The sequence below is a fragment of the Podarcis raffonei genome, chromosome 4 (assembly GCF_027172205.1).
Source record: "Podarcis raffonei isolate rPodRaf1 chromosome 4, rPodRaf1.pri, whole genome shotgun sequence".
NCBI lineage: Eukaryota > Metazoa > Chordata > Lepidosauria > Squamata > Lacertidae > Podarcis > Podarcis raffonei.
In genome coordinates, this window is record NC_070605.1 from 84663994 (window position 1) to 84669685 (window position 5692).

General features: G+C 44.2%; 1 long non-coding RNA gene across 1 annotated transcript; it reads right to left on the bottom strand.

Moving 5' to 3' along the window:
• Positions 1 to 899: 899 nt before the first annotated feature.
• Positions 900 to 5242, bottom strand: LOC128412383 (uncharacterized). Its single transcript, XR_008330076.1, has 3 exons — positions 5117 to 5242; positions 2020 to 2108; positions 900 to 1142 (listed from the first exon to the last, which is right to left on the bottom strand). It is a non-coding gene; the product is annotated as an uncharacterized LOC128412383 (long non-coding RNA).
• Positions 5243 to 5692: the final 450 nt, after the last annotated feature.

Sequence of the window (5692 nt, forward strand, 5' to 3'; positions counted from 1 at the left end):
TAAACCACAGAGCCTAGGGCTTGCCAATCAGAAGGTTGGCACTTTGAATCCCCGTGATGGGGTGAGCTTCCATTGCTCGGTCCCTGCTCCTGCCAACCTAGCAATTCGAAAGCACGAAGTACAAGTAGATAAATAGGTACTGCTCTGACGGGAAGGTAAACAGCGTTTCCATGCGCTGCTCTGGTTCGCCAGAAGCAGCTTAGTCATGCTGGCCACATGACCTGGAAGCTGTACGCCAGCTCTGTTGGCCAGTAAAGCAAGATGAGCGCCACAACCCCAGAGTCGTCCGCGACTGGACCTAACAGTCAGGGGTCCCTTTACCTTTAATTTCAAAGGTGATGAGCTCCAGGCCTCAGACGACTCTAGTGCACCTCCCCAAGGCTCCACACTGGAGCAGCTAAATCTCAAACTGATCTACTGCATAGGAGTCGTCACTTCTTAAATAAAGGACTCCTGGCATTCACTAGCCTAGAGTCAGTCTAGTAATCTACCCCCCAGTGAGTCCACGGAGGATTTCAGCACATGGCTTGGAAATTTAAGCTGCATTCTCTCAGCCATTATTTCCCCAGTGCCTTCTCTTGGATAGTGTTCTTTAAGAAGCTTTAGTGCGCATCTGCTGCAAACAAGGCTTTGGGTGCCTGCGTTTCAAATCTTCCAAACTTCTCACCCACACGTCCATCTTCATTTGCCAAATTGGCGTTAACGCACTCTTCCCCTCTCGCTGTGAGAAGCAGCTTTTCTCTGTTGAAGCAGACTGTGGCACAGAGGTGATGTCACTTGTGGCCACGGGGTGCCCACTTCTAACAATCCCAGCGATCCTGTCTCGCTGCGGTCATTAGATGTCCTGTCGCATTTTTCTCCCCCCCCCCCCGCCGCCCAGTGCTGTGTACCTACTTCGTTGTTCTTGGCAGGCCATGGCACTGATTCATATGCCTCCTACCTCCTTTCCTATACAAACAAACGGGCAAGTAGGTGCCACGCAACGTGTCAGGCTGACAGTTCTGTGGGAAACAACTCTCCAAATGAATCCCAGTGAGGAGGGGAAATGGCACCGTGCCCTGCCTGCATTGCAAATTCTAAATGCACCAGGTCTCCAGTGGCTTGTTCCTTCATTATTCCATACTCGAAAATTGAGCAGCTTTCTAAATAGGGGAAAAAAAGACAATGTTCTTGGCCAGTGAAAAGGAAAACACTCCCCAACCCTGACCAGCTTCTACTAAGGGTGCCCAAGCAAGAACAGAACGGATTGCCCACAGAGAAACCTTTAGTTCTCTCTTCTAATATCTTATTCCCTCATTTGTTTCTTATGCTCAGTGCATCTTGGATCATTACCTGGTCCATGCTAGTCTAGCAGTTCACGAATGTGTTACTACAATAAGCTGTGTTGCTCTGCACTCGAGTACCCAGGGCTACTCAAGCAGATGGGCAATTATCAGTGGCAATCTCTATCCCTAGACAGAACATCCCTCTCTGTGCCCAGGGCTGTGTTTCAAAGGAACACTTGCCCTTTTTTTTCCATTACTGCCACAAGCAAACATTTTCTTAAACAAGCTTTTTATGAATCAGCGAAGCGTTTAACTGCCAATAGAATTAGCTTGGGATTTTTTGCTATCGCAACAGCGCAGAATGAATATCAAGAACACGCTTGAGAGACGTACAAGCTTTCTCTTGGCAGTGTTTAACAGTTTAAATAGTTTCAGCCACATGGAAACACTGGAGTAGGATATCTAATGGAGGCAGGGATAAAGGAAAACTCCAAATAAGGGCTTATTGTAGGTGAAGAGGTCAAACAACATAAGAACATAGTGGGATCAGGCCAAGGGCCCAACTAGCCCAACATCCTATTTGCAATAGTAGAGAGACAGACAGAGGAGGACCCCCATTCAACGGCCTAGCTTTGCTCCCAGCCTCTAGGGGCAGAGATGGACCAGCAGCAAAGCTCTGCGGAACGCCTCCCTCCTCCTGAGTACCACCACCCAGCTTTGCCACTAGGCAGGAGGGGGAGATCTTTCTCCCTACCTGGCAGTGTGGTGGGGAGTTTGTCCACCCACCGTAGGGGGTGGCAGCAGGGATTTTTGCCTCAGGTGCCAAAATGCTTCAGGCTGCCCCTGCAAAGAGAGAGTGAGAGCACACACACATATCATTCCTCACCCAGCTACCAGAAACACCTTCAGTTGAGCACAGGCGAAGACACGGCTTAAACACCCCAACAGCCAGCTAAATTCACTGCCCCACATCATACCTCCACAGAAGACACCCTGCATCCCTGATTCTGGTAGCTGACAGAGCCCTGTAAACTCACCTTGCTCATTCTCCCTGCCTCTCAGAAACAAGGAGGGCCATAGCCTAACCAGCAGGGCTGTAGTTTAATCTATATGAGGTCCTTGGTTCAATCCCCAACATCCCTAGGTAGGAGTGGGAAAGACTCATTTGAAACTTTGGAGAGCTGCTGCCTAGAAAAATCTAGATGGACCAGTGGTCTGATTTGGTATAAAGGAGCATCCTATGCTCCTAAAATCTGCAGTCTGTCTCCTTTGTTGCCTTTCACAGATACACAAATCTAGATCACATCCTCTTCAGCTGGAAGGTGGAAAAGTGGTACCTTTGGTACCTGGAAGGTCGCAGAAAGATTGTTATGTGTACAGTGGTACCTCGGATTAAGTACTTAATTCGTTCTGGAGGTCCATTCTTAACCTGAAGCACCACTTTAACTAATGGGGCCTCCTGCTGCTGCCGCACCGCCGGAGCACGATTTCTGTTCTCATCCTGAAGCAAAGTTCTTAAACCGAGGTACTATTTCTGGGTTAGCGGAGTCTGTAACCTGAAGCGTATGTAACCCGAGGTACCACTGTACACATAACAATCTTTCTGCGACCTTCCAGATAATTCCTAGCCATTCAGAAAGCATCAGCTGACTGTTTTGCCAGTGATCTTCTTAACAAAAGAAAATTGTAAGATATAGTCAGCAGGGTTGGCCAAGTTTATGCACTCCTCCTGGCTTTGTTAACCTTCTGCTGTTCAAACACCCAATCTTACAACAATACTATGATCAATGATATTGAAAGCCACCAAGAGGTCCAGGAGCATCTGAAGAGTCAGTTCCATTGACCTCAGGGAGTCAATATCAACCACTTTGGGACACCCTGATGCACCAAGTACAAATGTAACATACAACTTTATGTGAGCAAAGAATAGGAAGGGAAAGAGTGCAATAAAAATCAGATTAAGAACAACACAAGTATGTTTGCAGCAAGTTCTGAAAATCATTGAAATGGGAAATACACTTCCAAAAAAAAACCAAACTCAGTGAATGGTTTGTGTTTAGCTCTAGTGTGAAGAGAAGTCAGAGCAAGGAGCACTTAACACCATTGTAATTTCATAGAAAGCAACTTGATTATTTCAAACCTAGTTTTAAAAACTTTGTTGAGTACTTATTTATATCCTGAAAGGAACCTCATTGTATAGGTGTTTATTTCTTGTTTGGAGAATGAACTTGAAGTTATCCACTTATCCATACACAACCCTGGGCAGCTTTTAAGAAAACGGTATCTACCAGATAAGTGTAATTTAAAGAAAATAATCATAAGCACTTCATTTTATATCTTTGCACAATAGCCATTTATAGTAAATTACTGCAGAGCCACAAAAACAGAACTCTTGTGACCTTTTCTTCCAGCAGATAATCTGCACTGGTAAAGCGAGATTGCTTGTCGCAGGGATAAATAGCATATGTCACTTACCCATTTTAGGAGAACATATGCAGAAAGGGCATTCTGAAATTTCTATCATCTGTGGGGGAAATACTGCACAATTCTGTCATTGCAACACAGCTGATACGTTTGTTTATTGTCTCAATTGGCTATCCTCCCATATTTAATATTTCTTCTTTTGAATATCTTGTGGTATATTTGAATTCCATAGACATCAGATTCTAGGCTCAGTAGTTTCCACCTTTCTAAGTGTTGGCAATACAGCCAGGATCCTTCTTGTGTGGTGGAACACTATGCATGCATACAAAATATATATACAAATGGTTGTGGACACTGGACATGCTAGTGGTGAGGAGCTGGTGAGGAGCATCCTTCACACAGACACTGAAAACACCTTATACTGACTCCAAACTTACAGGAACATAGCCAGTGGCCTTATACTGCATCAGACTATTGGTCCATCTAGCTCAGAATTATCTACACTGATGGCAATGGCTCTCCAGGGTTTCAAACACGGTTTCAAGGTTTCAGGAGTCTCTTCCCAGCCCTACCTGGAGGTGCCAAGGATTGAGACTCAAACCCTTTGCATGCAAGGCAGATACTCTACCATTGAGCTACAGTTCTTCCCAAAAAGTTCTTCTTTAAAAAGCTATATCAGCACGCCATCCAAATGGGCAAGCATTCATGTTACATAGGAATTTTTCGCAGTGCTGTTCTTATGCTCTGGCTGGCTCATTGCAGATTTTTGAACAAATGTAGGTGCAGGATAAAAGATGTAGTGACCACAGGTGACCATCCCAATCTTTGTGATGATATCTCAGTTCTTCGTAGTGGTTTTTCTGTTCTGATTTGTGAACAGTATGGAACACCTGCAAATTCACAGCAGGTTGTTAAAAAACAAAAGCAAAAACTATAACCAGCTAAAAGACAATAATACTGCTACTTGCTTTCTTCCATTAGAAGCCCATTCCCAGTTTCCAGATAGCACAACTGCTAATTATGTAATCTGTTTACTGAAGAATAAGAAAGGAAACGGCAAACTAGAAAATCAGATTCTAATTCCATCCCCATCGCCACCCTGAATCTATGATATCAGCAAAACAAACCTGTTGTGAATTTCAGCTCTATGCACAGACTCAGAATTACTTTGCCTGTCATCCCTGGAGCATGAAAGCAGAAGACTTCACACACACGAGAGAGAGCAAACACACAGAGCAAACACATATACAGTTGTTTACTCACAGCAAAGAAAAATCTGGCTGACAGTTTTGCTATTCCTTTTTTCCATATCACTCATATACATGAGACACATGCAATCATATGTTTTGCTATAATACTCAAACCATAGGCAAATGAGCATTGCCATTAACACACTTGCCTGTCTCGCTCACATTGCTAATTATTACCTGTACTGTGTGATGGTTGGGAGTTCCCTTTTTAGTGTTCTCACTCCTGAAGAGATCAAGGTGGCTTTTTGATGGCTTCCCCAATACAAGTGCCCCAGTTTGTTTGTGTTAAACTATCTTCCTATAGGTTCTCTCTCTGCATATAGAATCACTTCTATAGAGGCTTAGGACTCTCTCCAGGTCACAAACCCTCCTCTGTCATAGCCTCAGACTGTACCTCTAGACCCACCTTGGGGGTTTTTGCTTGACTGGAATGTATCCTGATAAAGAAAGGGGTGTGACTGTGTGTAAAAACTAGCCTACTACACAAAAGTGCACTTTTGCCTCTGACCTACCCAGCACTGCCATATGGCCCCTGGAAAGTTTCCCAGAAGGGAATGTGGCCCTCAAACTTTAAAAGGTCCCCTACCCCTGATCTACATAAAGATAACTAATTGTCTCTACACCAAACTAAAATTATTTAAGGTAAAGGGAGCCATAGAATTAACATCTAGGCAGAAATAGCTCACATAGTTTAGCTGTCTTTTGCCAAATGGTTATAAAATTGTATGTGAATTAGCCCTAAATGAATTAAGT